Below are 15758 nucleotides of genomic sequence, written 5' to 3' on the forward strand. Positions count from 1 at the left end.
TATCATGTTGAATGTTGGTTTATTCTTTGTTATTAGTATTGACAGTATTAATAGCATGAGTAGCTAATCTGTTTCATGTTAGGATTAGGGGATCTACGGTAGAAATGTGACGATGTAGTGAATAGGTTAGATGAATTAATTATGAGATTCTGTCCCCATAGCAATATAACTGTATTTACCGACTTAGTTGAGTGCACGCTTCTGAGTCACCCTTTTAATCTGGTTAAATTTATTCCTGGATCGGAAGATTGGACTAAATAGGCCTGCTATGAACAATAGACTACCCCGACGAGGACGGAAGTTAAGTTAGTGGTAATTTAGGATAGAAAGTGGACCGGAAGGACCTTTCCATATCCGTCTCGCAGTAATTTATCTAAGTTGTTTATAGTTGAGATACTGGACTACCGTAGTGAACCGAAATCCTAACATGTTCCCTCTCTATTGATAGTTTATTCTCATTTTCTACCTTCACTGCTCTTACCTTGATTCTCTTTCCTTTAAACCTTTTTAGTTTAGAAATCAATTATAAACGCCCATTTTGTGACCAAATAGACGGACTTTTACAGATATCTTGCCTCCCTGAGGAGATCGACCTGACTTCCCTAGCTATATAGTTAGTTTAGTTAGTTATTTTTGATAGGTATACGACAGCCCTGTCAAATTTTGGCGCCGTTCCCAAGGAGGCAATTGCCCTATCTGTCTTTGTTTCGTTTATTTTATCCGTCTCAGGGAATTTTTATTCCTTGAGGCAGTTCTTATTTATTTTCTTTCAGTGTTGTGTATGCCCGGAGTCGACACGGGTTTGAGTTAGTTTCGATTTGATTCTGAGCCGAGAGACTGTTTCGCATGGACTCCGTCTGCAAAGAGAATCACGAAAGGAAGACTTGAGTACTTTCGAACCAGAGCTTCAGCATTTCCTATTTACAGAAAATCAATCTTTTGAAGAAGACACTTTCAGTTCAGTAAACCAACCAGTAAAGATGCCGAACATTGCTAGTCACTCGGAGCCTAAAGCATCATCAATTCCAAAGGGTTTCAATCTCCAGACTGAGGATGGGAATACTTTTGACATCCGTCCATCCTATATCAATCTGGTGGAGAGAAATCTCTTTAGAGGTGTGGCAGGTGAAGACCCGAGGAAGCATATGGAGGTCTTTACGGACTAGTGTTCTACTATCCCCGCCACAAATGGGGTAACTCAAGGCAAGATTAAGGAGGTGATGTTTCCTTTTTCTTTGACTGACTCAGTGTAACACCCCCATACTCCAAGTGTCTTACCAGGACCACTTAAGGCATGGAAATGCTACCATCTCGGTTACCCGAGGCAATGATTATCATAAGACAATAAAGAAACATATTTAAATAATAATTAACGTTTAAAGTGATTACATGCCAAAAACCAAAACTGATAAAAGGAAATACAAGTTCTCAAAACTATCTGCTATCGAAATACTATCAAACATCGTGCACAAATGAAGACTTCTAAACCGCAACGTGGTGACTCATCCCACTATCCCATACGCATCGTCTCATACCGCTCAATAATCGCCACCACCCCCGAATGGATCACCACGCTTTTAAAACATTTAACGGGGTCGATACTAATCACACAATTCAATATATCAACAATAAGATAAACAGACAAATTAACCGTCACACACACACACACACACACACACACACCACCAACTCCCATCATCTCAATATCGACCGTCCACCGACCAGCCGCCAGTGGGGGACCGCAGCCGTTCCCACCTAAGCCCCGCTCATCGTACGAGCGATAACCCTGTCCCATTAATGTGCACATCCCCCCTTCCGTGGCGGGTTCCACGAAGGGCGAAACTAGGGCGTTAAGCCACTCCCGCAAGTGACTCCACTCAGCCGAGAACGCATCTCGAGAACCAGAGACAACAATCACAACCGTCACAACACAATTACGATATTAATCAATAATCACAATCAACCACCGTCACAACACAATTACGATATTAAACAATCAATCTCAACACATCAACAATCATCCCATTATGGGACTAATACCGAGTAGGAAATCCTACCGAAAGCACAACACGCAGACGGTATCTACAAATGTCTCAAAACGCCTCCTCTATGAACTCTCCTCCTACCATACAACACATAGATACTACTATTCAATTACTATTCATAAAAACCCCCAACTCCTAAATTAGGGTTTCACTATTCTTAACAAAACAAAGATATAAATTATATTAGAAGCTTACCCTCGACGCAAGGAATCCAACGACACGAATTACGATACGATCCGACCGTCTCGAACTCCGGAATTGTCAAGAACGCGATTAGGAAGAAGACAAGTTGCTTTCTCTCTTAAACAGGTTTTAGGTTTTGTAAAAAGTGATTTAGAACAAAGACGAATTGGTTTAAATACCTTAATCGCGTAATTAACAAAACCCGAGAAAACTCCCCGTAAAACTGGACACTCGATCGAGTACCCAAGGTACTCGATCGAGTACCTCTACTCGATCGAGTGCCCCACTACTCGATCGAGTGCCCAACAGTCGAAACTATTTATCTTCGCAACTTGCCCTTACTTGACAGAGTAAGGGCTACTCGATAGAGTACCCCAAGACATATAAATACGGAGTATTACGTCTTCCCTCCTTAAAAAGAACTTCGTCCCCGAAGTTCAACCCTTACATAAAAACAAACATGCTAACTCGATCAAGACACAACAACGTAACTAAGAACTCGAAACAAAACTCCAACCCAAACATGAACTCGTAACACCAACTCCACTAACTATTCCTACCTCCACAAAATGGCTCACGATATCGTATCAACTCCATTATATCTCTCTCAACACTAACTCCATACGCTACCAACTACCATCCTTTAACGCTGCTAGCTCCGTAATATATCATCCCCTACCAAATCCCATATCAAGACACTCATAGACATCAAACGGAATGTTACATTCTACCACCCTTAAAAGGAACTTCGTCCTCGAAGTTTACTCGAACTCATAATATCATCCTCCAACCACAACACTATATAAAATATCCTCACACTCTGAAGCATCACACTTACTACAAGCACGGCCATGGCCTTTTATCACTATCAACCACAACATATACAAATCCATATCTTATGCTACACCAACACTCTACTTTCAAATATACTACCATATGCACACCCATCAAAATCTCTTTTATCACATCCTACTCCTCTTAAGATAAATGTTACGTCCTCGTAACTCACTAATACTAAATACTAAATACATCTCATTACTCTCTTTACCACCACATGTGTAAGATAACCGCTTATAATCTAAACACTCGCCATGCATATATCCAAGGCTCTCTTACTTAAACATTCCTCATACCTCAACTCATTCGTCACACCATCTAACCTATACCTCAAAACTCGTAGTAGAATCACCATACTAACTCTCCATTATTTCTGCAAAACAACATACCTCTCTATGTAAGGCACTTATCTCCCAGAAGCATAACTCACGATCCACACTCGTTATGTACACGCACACTAGATCATCAAGTTCTTTCTTCCATTACCGCAAAACTCATACACAACTTAACATGACACTAATTCCCAATACCCTACACTCACTGTCTCAACAAAAGATTATGAACCACCTGCATCTTTCGGGTCATTACCACACATGTTCTACGACTCACTTGCCATTACCATGTCTACTGAAACCTTAACTAGAACAAGATCATAATTATTGTAACGACCTCTCCCCACCGTATCCCATCTATAGAACATCACTATACCATGACAACAACGAAAACATATTCAACTCTATTTCCTATCATACTCTACCTCATCTTAACTTAACCTGGTAAAGAGAACATCAATAAGCAAGACAACTGTCTACATGCGAAACCAAACTCGCAGGAACAATATCAACCAAAACAACAATCTATGTATAACTGGTATGTACTTTCGAAACTCGAATCACAATCATCCCGCCTAATCCACCACAACCGGTGACGGCATCACAACACCGCCACCAACAGCCACACCGTAGTGCGAAAATACCCGCATCACAACACTAAATATCGTGTCCGGATCACCACCCGAGGCACCACAAACACATCGATAGACATCACAACCGCATACAACTCCCATAAACACCGACTCGGGATAACTTTTTAGTCAAGAAAACTTACTCAAATCCACTTTACTAAATCATAGCACAACATATTTTATGAATTAAACAGATACTAACCTCGTGGATATCATCCCCTTACCATATCACATATTGACATGTATCATGAATACGATAAGCATAACTAGTCATGCCAAATCAACAAATTATTACCTTTTTGGATATCATTCCAACGTTCTCGTATCCAACATGTATTACGAAAATTCGATAACAACTTATAATTATCACACCATACCATTTCTTGTGAGGTCACAACCTCACACGAACATTTATACATATGACATAGACCCATAATCACATCCAACCAATCAATCCCGATCACGTAAGTTACCCCTCGATAAAGGTTACCTGTCATCGAGTTTAACTCATATGCCCCTCATAACATATTCCCCCATTCACACAACCATCACTTCCTGCCAAATATAACCATACCTTTACTATTCAACTATTAGCATCCGCCTCATCTAACCACATCTTATACCCTCTTACAATCATACACAACAATCAGGTCCCTACCAAATCAACCTTTTTAGAATTGCTACCTTTCTAATATACCATCACTCTTAACCACTAGTGACAACACCACAAACGATAACACTACCACTGTCCGAACATCAAACCTCTTACACTTATCTCTAAACATCACGATTTCTTTCCTATCTTTGGTTGACATCCCAAATAACAGACATCGAATCCATCAACAAAATTACCTCAATATTCTTCCCAATACTATCCTTAATTGTATCATCATCTAACTCTCCGCCAAGAATCTCGTATCGTGCAAATATTCTACGAACTTCTTACTTTCCTCAATTCCTCGAAACTCATTACTAATCATGTTGTCCCAAAACTCCTCTATAACCATTAACTAACATCCTCGTGACATTATCACACATTTCAATGATTCCTTACCTTTTTATCACATGACTCCGGTGAATGTTTTCCTCAGCTTACTTTTATCCTTCTTTTCTCTTTACACTCAATAATACCAATTAATAGTTCAACTCCTTATTCCTTCTAGCTAACTCTTTTGAAATCCAGTTACGTTCTCACTGCTCCAAAACTCACATCTAATTATTTCATATCGATATCATCTCACTCTTTCTTACCACAAATATTCTCTTATTATGTCATCAATCACCCTTGCCACTAATCCATCCATAAAATCAACGTTCTTCGTTCAACAATTGCATCTTCCTTCTTACATCTCTAGAAATCAAAATTCCTTTCATACCGCTAATTGCCCAAGGAGAACCCACAATAGTTTCATCTCTTAAAAAGCCAAATCTCCACCCCGTGACATGTCTCCACAAAGTTCACTATATACCACTCTTCTCAACCCCTTTAAAACGAACTTTCTTTATGTATATTCTTAACCCACACAGCTCTTAACGACCTCCTTCCATAATTCTTTACACCTCTCAGGTTGTCACTATCCATATCCTTACTCCCAATCCTTTCATTCTCACGTTCCTTAGACTCACATCATCCTTTGCCCACATTCACCTACTTTTACGTTACTCAACATACAAACATATCACTCATCTCATCTCACAAAACATGCTCTATGTCTCTATACACCATACCAATCTTCCTTTTCTTTTTCCACTATCTATCACAACACATATAACTCATGTCCTCCCACCGAACTCATACTCACCACAGGTGCCACTCACTACACCACAAGATTGGGTAACTTACGCGTCAAGACCAATATACATGTAAAACAATGCATAAAAGAGCCAAATAATAACTTTGAATTAAACATAATATGCAACGAATTCAAAAGATAAGCATATGACCCAAAACAGGGGTCGCTAGATCGAGTACAGGCCACTCGATCGAGTAAGGGACTTACTCGATCGAGTAGGTCAAGATCAGAAGCACGTAAAACAAATCACCAGGGCTACTCGATCGAGTAACTGAGGTACTCGATCGAGTGCCCCCTTACTCGATCGAGTACCAAGGATACTCGATCGAGTACCCTAATTCTCAGCACTGTCCAGTTTTCGTAAAACAGTCATAACTCACTCATTACTTGGTCAATTTGGGCGTGTGACCTAGCGTTAGAATCGTAAAAGGACAAGCTATCATCTCCAATTGGAATCACATCAAAATCATTTATGCATCTCAAGTTATAACAGTTTAAAGACAACCTCTTTATAAACGAAAAACACAACTATTGATTTTTACTTCCCAAACGACTTAAACAACAACCAAGCAAACAAAACCAGTCCAAAGCTCATAAAACCAGTATTCGTAATCATACGTTACTATTTTCAAAAATCAAGCAACAACATCCATCATGCACATAGGTTATTTAACTTGTCAATCACGATTTACCCACATAAACATGCTCCACCCATGAATTTCATATTCTTATGCAATTACTTACTTAATCTCTTCCAACTAATCCATCAATTACAAATACACACTTCTTACAACATATACCCATGAACAATCGTGGACAAGTACATAAACTTATCATACAACTCTATGCAGACAAAATATACGTATACAACACAACATTTCTATTCGCATGTTATTATTATGTCACATCATGAATCATCCATCATGTTTCTCATTCCAACCACAGTTCTATATATCTCATCAACAAGTTTCCTCATATCACCATTTTCTTTCACATGCTCAACTTTCTACTTCAACATCCAACAATTAACACATTCCATCACATTCATAAACCAGTTAACCAAACACATATACGACTCGACAAACACTTTCCCACGTGACCGGTTCAAAGTTGTAGGGCGACCCCTTGCGGCTTTAGGACGTCTCCCAAGCCTTTGCACTAGCTCATACAACTTTTACCCCGGGTTCATTTTAATTGACTCCCTATGTTCATTAAGTTCATTGGTTACAGGTTTCAGGATCGTCGCTCTGATACCATTTGTAACACCCCCATACTCCAAGTGCCTTACCAGGACCACTTAAGGCATGGAAATGCTACCATCTCGGTTACCCGAGGCAATGATTATCATAAGACAATAAAGAAACATATTTAAATAATAATTAACGTTTAAAGTGATTACATGCCAAAAACCAAAACTGATAAAAGGAAATACAAGTTCTCAAAACTATCTGCTATCGAAATACTATCAAACATCAGGCACAGCGGAAGACTTCTAAACTGCAACGTGGTGACTCATCCCAGCTATCCCATACGCATCGTCTCATACCTGCTCAATAACTGCTCACCACCCCCGAATGGATCACCACAGTTTTTAAAACATTTAACGGGGTCAGTACTAATCACACAATTCAATATATCAACAATAAGATAAACAGACAGCTGAACTGTCACACACACACACACACACACACACACACACACCACCAACTCCCATCATCTCAATACTGACTGTCCACTGGACCAGCCCTGCCAGTGGGGGACCGCAGCCGTTCCCACCTAAGCCCCGCTCATCATACGAGCGATAACCCTGTCCCATTAATGTGCACATCCCCTTCCGTGGCGGGTTCCACGAAGGGCGAAACTAGGGCGTGAAGCCACTCCCGCAAGTGACTCCACTCAGCCGAGAACGCATCTCGAGAACCAGAGACAACAATCACAACCGTCACAACACAATTACGATATTAATCAATAATCACAATCAACCACCGTCACAACACAATTACGATATTAAACAATCAATCTCAACACATCAACAATCATCCCATTATGGGACTAATACTGAGTAGGAAATCCTACCTGGAAAGCACAACACGCAGACGGTATCTACAGCTGTCTCAAAACGCCTCCTCTATGAACTCTCCTCCTACCATACAACACATAGATACTACTATTCAATTACTATTCATAAAAACCCCCAACTCCTAAATTAGGGTTTCACTATTCTTAACAAAACAAAGATATAAATTATATTAGAAGCTTACCCTCGACGCAAGGAATCCAACGACACGAATTACGATACGATCCGACCGTCTGAACTCCGGGAATTGTCAAGAACGCGATTAGGAAGAAGACAAGTTGCTTTCTCTCTTAAACAGGTTTTAGGTTTTGTAAAAAGTGATTTAGAACAAAGACGAATTGGTTTAAATACCTTAATCGCGTAATTAACAAAACCCGAGAAAACTCCCCCGTAAAACCGGACACTCGATCGAGTACCCAAGGTACTCGATCGAGTACCCTACTCGATCGAGTGCCCCACTACTCGATCGAGTGCCCAACAGGTCAGAAACTATTTATCTTCGCAACTTGCCCTTACTCGACAGAGTAAGGGCTACTCGATAGAGTACCCCCAAGACATATAAATACGGAGTATTACACTCAGCCAGGGAGTGGCTGACTGATTTGGACCGCACGGCCGTAGGGGTCACAGACTGGGAGACCCTTGCTCTTGCTTGTTATAAGAGATATTTCCCTCCGCAGCGCACTAATCAGCTGAGGGCAAAAATCACTAGTTTCAAGCAGGCACCTGATGAAACTTTCTATGAAGCATGGTCCCGTTTCAAGAGGTTGGTGAGGTCTCTTATTCACCATGGTTTTGATCCGTGGTTTCTGTCCAATCAGTTCTACAATGGGCTATACGATTAGCACAGAGCCATACTTGATGCATCATCCAACGGAAGATTCCAAAAGAACACTGACGATGATAAGGGATGGGCCCTTATTGAAGATATGGCGACCCACTGTGCCGAATATGGGAACTCGAGGGATGGTATTAGAACAGTTTATGCAGTCGATAAACAAGTCGTGGCTCAGCTGGAAGCCATGAATATTAGGTTTGATAAGTTAGAGCTGCATTCTGCTGGGGAGCCTCAGACGGTTCATTTGCTTACTAGAGGGAAGACTGTCACAAGTGAGAGGTGTGGGAGCAATGACGGTCACACGGCTGTTGGCTGTCTTATAGAGAAGGAATAGGTCCTTGCTTTTCAACAATACAGGCAAGGAGGGGGTTCCTATTATAATAACCAAGTGGCAGTCCATCCCTCCTCATAGGGCTCAACAAGGCTTTCAGAAGCCTCCTTCCTTTCCTACACCTAATCAAGGTGCATCATCTTCTGGTGGGGTAAGTGAGCTAGGTGAGTTGAAGACGATGTTGCAGTCTTTGACAAAGCAGTGGCAGCTGAGTGATCAACAAAAAGATGCATCTATCAAGGCACTTGAAACTCAAGTTGGCCAGTTAGCCGCGAACCAGTCCACAAGGAAACCGGGACATTTACCGTCACAAGCCGATAAGAATCCACATAAGACGGTGAATTAAATTAATTTGAGGAGCGGTTATTCATATGAAGGACCGAAATCAGACCCGGGGAAGGTAATTACTGCTGATGAACAGTGTTTTGTCGAAGAAAAAGAGCTGACGACAAAGAAAGTACTCGATCGACTAATTTCTGGGGGTCGATCGAGTGAAAGTACTGAAGAAAGGACTCGATCGAGTAAAATTTCTACTCGATCTAGTGAACAGGAAAAAGATTTTGCTCGATCGAATGAAATTTTTGGTCGATCGAGTGATTTTGTTGAAGAAACTGCTCGATCGAATGGTATTTCTGGTCGATCGAGTAGTGCTGATAAAGAACAACTCGATCGAGAGCCTGCTAGTGCTCGATCAAGTGAAACATCGCCTGAAAGACCTCGTTCGAGAGGAAAGAAGCGTTCGAAGGATTTAGAGCTTGATCCGGCTGATACATTGGAAGAGAGGAACAAAGGGCTCGAGATACCCATCACGGTGCCCTTCCCGAGGCATTTGCAGAGTACTAAGGCTAATCAACAATTCGGCAAATTTGCCGAACTCCTGAAAAGCTTGCAAGTCATTGTGCCATTCGCCGAATTGCTGACACAGGTACCCTCTTACCTTAAATTTATGAAAGAAATTTTAACACGTAAGAGGCACATTAAAGACCATGAGACGGTAGCTTTGACCGAGGTAGGGACGGCCCTAGTTCAGAATAAGTTACCTCCCAATCAGTTAGACCCGGGTAGTTTTTTGATTCCGTGTCATATTGGTACCCATTTGATTGATAACGCGTTATGCGATCTTGGCGCTAGCGTGAGTGTCTTACCGCTGTCTCTAGCTAAGAGACTTGGTTTGACCAAGTTTAATTGCACAAATATGACTGTTCAGATGGCTGACCGTAGTATATCACGGCCACTAGGGGTCATAGAAGACATACCTGTGAAGATCGGGAGGTTCTTTATTCCCGTTGACTTCGTTGTACTTGATCTCCCCGAAGATGCCCATACCCCTATTATTTTAGGGAAACCATTTTTATTTAGCGCCCGTGCAGTAATAGACATCGGGGGCAAGACATTGACTTTTCAGGTTAGGGACGAGGAATTGATATTCCATCAGTCTAAGTTCCGAAGGGCTCCCATGCAAGCTTAGCCTTGCAATGACCTCTCTTCTATTGACCCTCCCATTGACACTCCAAACGAGAATTTGGCGTATTGTGCTGCTATTGTGTCCCCTCCGCCTCAGGTTGAGAGCAAAAAGGAGGAAAGTTCGTATGTTTTCCTTGCTGCAGGTACAGATGAAAATAATGCAGGAGCTGTCAAAGGGTATTGTGCAATTAATGTCAATCAAAGTGGGAGCAATGATGTTAAAGCCGGTGAGAACGGAGTAAGGATGAGAAAAGTTCGCGCGTATGTGGACGTCAACTATTCTCCTCCCAATGATTCAAATGCAAGCTCGTGGAAATTTGAGAGGACGATTAATGTTGCTGAGATGACGTCCTCCAGTCAGGAGCCCTCCAAGGGGCTACTGAATTGCCTTGAGAAGTGAGCAGGGAAATGCCCCGTGTACCAATTTGTATAAACAATTTTTAAAATTTTCCGTTGAAATTTATTTATTGCTTTTAATTAGGACAATTAGAATTTAGACTTTTTTAGCGTAGATTAGAAGACTATAGACGGTTACTTTTCATATTTGGTATTTTGGGATGTTTTTATGCAGGTTTGGGGAATTATACGCAAACTCAAAGGAATATTAGCAAATTCAAGAGCTCACACGAGGAAAAGAGCTCGATCGAGTACTTTTTATACTCGATCGAGTGGATTTTGTTCGATCGAATGGTTTCCAGTTACTCGATCGACTAAAGCTGAAAAGGGGAGTTCTCGATCGAGTAACTTTTTACTCGATCGAGTAGATGAATACAAGAAGTTCTCGATCGAGCAGTTCTAAACTACTCGATCGAGTAAAATTGCAAAGATCACGCAGGGAGTCTCCTTAACTTCCCTCTTTTTCACTTCTAATTCATTTTATCACCAATTTTTCACCCCTTCCTCCACATTTGCAATCCAAAAAACCCCAATTCCTCCATTTTTCTTGCCCATTTGCCAAATCCACCACCTACATTTTGTTTATTGCTAATTAATCGTCATTTGCCCTCTGTTTTCCCTTTGATTTACGCTATTTTACACGGTCTACTAAGGGTATTAGGGTTTGCGATTTTTTGATCAAAAAATCGCCCTTTTTTTGCTTGTTTATTGTCGATTAATTGCTAAATTTGTAGGTTCCTAATCATCAAGTAAGTAATTCCTACACTTCTTTGCATTTCAATTTCATTAATTTTGCTTTTTAGGAAGTGAATTAGGAATTAGGGTTTCGGTTTTCCATTTTGGGTCGAAATTTTCGACTATAATTTTGATTCAATGCTTCATTTGTCTTACTTGATGCTTAATTCCCATGCCTCGTTGATATTTGCTTGTCTAATTCGAATTTTGCGAGAAATTTGCGATTAGGGCTAATTACAGTCGAAATTTTCGACTGTAAATTGGTTTTCGCTGCTGTCATTTGCTTAATTTCCCTTAATTGTTGCTTAATTTGCTGCATTTACCCTCTGCTACCCTTCCCCTATCGCTGTTTACTTGTTACCATTCAAACTTTTGAGGAAACTATGGGAATTTTTGGGCTGTAGGTCGAATTTTTTTTCGATTGTTAGGGAATTTTCATGCTGATTTCACGCTGTTTTTCATGCTGTTTAACTGCTGTCTCTTATCAAATTCCCCTGCCCTATTTGTTCAGGATGGATTCTAGCTCCATGCCTTCTATGAGCTCCGCTTCCAGTCCATCCTTGTCTCTGTCTGAGACGGTAGTCCCTGCTGCTACTACCGTCTCCGCACTTACCGGCACCCCCGTGTTCTTAGTCTCTACTGCTTGTACTGTTTTTACGCCTGCTAGCACTGCTGCTAGCCCTATTTCAGCTGCCACCTCAGTCACAGCCACCACTACTACTAGCACTGCTGCTAGCCTTTCTTCCTTAGTGGCGGTCACAGCTACAGCCACAGCCTCTACTTCAGCCACGGCGGACTCATCTGCAGCCGCAGCTGCTTTTAGGGCGGCCCTAGTTCCTCGTACCGTCACTGGACGGTCTTCTACCTCAGGTTCTAGAGGCCGGGACCGAGGTCGCGGTCATGCTCGTGCTACACCTTCTCCTAGCGTGTCTGCTGGTGCGGTCACGATTTGAGTGGACGACACTCTCAACTCACACCCTGAGTTCCCCCAGGTAACTTTTATTAGTGGTGTTCATCGTAAGAGGTTTTATAACTTAGTTGAGTGTGACTTTCTCCCTACGTGCTTTCTTTGCCGTACGTCACTAGAGAGGCTCAGCTTCTACGAGCCAGTCTGTGAGCTTCTACGGGGCACGGGGATGGCCGGACTCATCACTATGAGTGGCCACACTTTCGGGGAGCTGAGCCTTGAGTTCTTCAGCTCCTTCACCTTCTCCTCAGGGGCACACGACACTGTCCCTACTAGTCCTTCTGTGTCCTTCCGGTTTTATAACCGGACCTTTTCTATGACACTTGAGGAGTTTGGTACCCGACTCGGCCTTTCCTTTATGGGCACCACTGTTGCCCCTAGGAAGGTCATTAGTCTTCTTTGGCGGGCTTTGGCACAGACCCCTTTTCACGAGCGAAAGCTCGCTCAGGTCCACCTACCCCCCGCCCGTTACTTTCTTAGACTGATGGGGAGCACTATTTTTGGCCGAAAGGAGCCAAACAACATCAACAACAACGAGCTCTCCATCTTAGACGGTTACCTGAACATCGATGGTGAGGGTCCCTTTACCCTCAACATCGCTTATTTGACCGCCAGGTACTTCCAGGATCAGGGAGAGAAGCTCATGGGCACTATCGTCTGTGGTGGCATAGCCACCTTTCTTGCCCATTCTCTCCTCACCGTCTTGCCTCGTGACTTACCTTACATTGACGGTGATAGGTATCTGAGCCTAGCTGCCATGCACTCTCAGACTTGGCTGACCACAGACTACCGGACATGGAAGATAAACGGTTCCTTGTCCGTAGACCTTCCTTGCACCACTCTCCCCCGTCTAGCCCCTTTGCCTACTATTGCACGGGGCGCCCGACCACCAGCTCTACCTCAGTACCACCTCCAGGTCCGTCCACCTACTACCTTACCCGCCGCTAAGAAGCGGCGTAGACTTGAGACCGGAGAGGGATCCGCACCTTCTACGGGTGGCCAGACTTCCACGGCCACACCTACCCCCATCCCTACTCCTACTCCTACTCCCGCACCCGCCGACCAGACACAGCACAGCCGGTCCTACCGGCTAATTTTGTACCTCCTCCACGCTTTGAGGCGTCCTCGGTCATGGACCGAGGGCGCCGTGATGGTTTGTTAGTTGAGATTGCAGAGAGACGGGCTCGTATGGAGCGGGACATAGCTTTGACTTTGTTTCCTCTACACGAGTATCACATGGGGCGACACCGTCCGATCCCAGAGGGCTAGCCACACCCTTCCTTTTACCGGTACCCAGCTGAGAGGTACCCGGAGGTTGCCAGTGAGGAGGAGGAGGACGAGGACCCGGCGGCGGAGAGAGCTCGAGCTGAGAAGAGGAGGAGGAGAGAGCAGGAGGTAGACCCGGACTTCACGGTGACGGTGGAGGACGTGCGTGACAGTGACGAGGAGGCTGACGAGTAGCTGCTGGTCTACTCACTTCCCCAGTTTTCTGGCTGGTTTTGGGAAGTTCGTGTTTTGTATGTCTATTCTCGCTCTTTTCTTTATTTTGTCTCCTTTTTATTTTATTGTTTTTCATTCTTTATTGGTTGTATATTCCCGTTCCCCTGTATATATTTGCTGGTGTATGCTGGAGGACAACGAGGGCGTTGTCCGTTTTCGTTTGGGGAGGGTATTGCATCCTTTTGAGTCTGCATTTGCATTTGTTTTGCATTCACGTTTATTTATTTCAGCTTGCATTTGTATTTATTTATTTCATGAAAATTCAAAAAACAAAAAAAAATTAGAAAAATTCAAAAATTCAAAAATATTCACGCTTATTTTTGCATATAGGTTGATTCGGAACGGTTGATTTCCGTGATGATATTGCACTATAACTTGTCATTTTACTTGAGCCTTGCTTTTCTGTTGATGGTTATTAGCTTTGTCATACGAGTTTTTGTTCAAATGTAGCTGACTGTTTAGACTTGACCTGATAAAATGGCAACCTACTTTACAATTTCTGAGGTTTAGAGCCCATAACTGGTGACATTCATGACCAGTTCATTAGGAATTGAGAGTAGTACTCCTTGCATAGCATGTTCATCATTTTTGCACTTTTATGACATTCGATTTCTTGTCAAATGCACACATTCGGGTTTTTGGTTGGTGTCACATGCAGGGAGGTGCTTGCAAATTTTCCCCTTTTCTTATATTTTTCACCCATTTAGCTCCACTTAAGCCAAAACTTGCCTTTTTGACCCATTAGCTACATCCCAAACTGAGCCTGCCTAGTCAAGCTAGTTTAGCATGTCTTTTGTGGTGAAAATAGAGAAAGGAGAAAAAGAAAAGAAAAAAAGAATTGAAAAAAAAAAGAAAAACGTGAAGAGAAGAAAAAAAGAAAAAGAAAAAAAAATGGAAAAAAGAGGTGTGATGCACGAAAAAAAAAGAGTTGAAAAATTATTTGATTTGTTTCAACTGATTCATTTAGACGGTATTAAAAAAGGGAAGTTTGTGACCGTCTAACTCCTCCGTTCTTATTCCATATTTTTGAGGAGATTGTGTATGTGATTAGTGAGTTGTGTGCCAAATGAAGGGCACTTGTACTTTATTTTTCAGTCAGTTGAGATTCGAACGGTCTTATATGGCCTTGTTTAGGAACTAGCTTGACGCTTTTACCTCCACATTACCATAACTTGTTTTGCCTTTTCTCACCTGAACCTTACTATTCCCATACTATTTGTAAGCCCTCGGCTGTGACAGAAATTATTGGTTGGAGTGTGTGCATTAGTACTTGAATTGTCTTTCATTTTTGTTGCATACATGCTATGTAGGTCGCAGTTAGGTGAGTGGCTGTTCCTCTTTCTCTCTTTTACTTATAATATTCACCCTTTGCTTCATGAGAGAAGAGTGACCACGTGAGAGTCCGATTTTGTTGGTCTTGGAAGGTCGATAGGTTGGCTATATTTTTGAACAGCTAATAACTCGTTTGCGTATTGACTGCTTAGCTATGACTGTTAATTTTTGTTGCATTAAATTGGTTCAAGTAGACAAGTTAAGCTAGCTCTGAGTTTTCATCTCCGTTCCATTAGTTGCATTTTAGTTTACTCGAGGACGAGTAAAGGTTCAGTTTGGGGAGATTTGATACGTGC

The 15758-nt window shown here is 42.2% G+C and overlaps 1 non-coding gene across 1 annotated transcript; it reads right to left on the reverse strand.

Annotated features, from left to right (window-relative positions):
• Positions 1–8589: 8589 nt before the first annotated feature.
• LOC141622038 (small nucleolar RNA R71) lies at positions 8590–8695 on the reverse strand. Its single transcript, XR_012532844.1, has one exon. It is a non-coding gene; the product is annotated as a small nucleolar RNA R71 (small nucleolar RNA).
• Between the last annotated feature and the right edge of the window lie 7063 nt (positions 8696–15758).

This window comes from Silene latifolia, chromosome 1 (assembly GCF_048544455.1).
Source record: "Silene latifolia isolate original U9 population chromosome 1, ASM4854445v1, whole genome shotgun sequence".
Taxonomy (NCBI): domain Eukaryota; kingdom Viridiplantae; phylum Streptophyta; class Magnoliopsida; order Caryophyllales; family Caryophyllaceae; genus Silene; species Silene latifolia.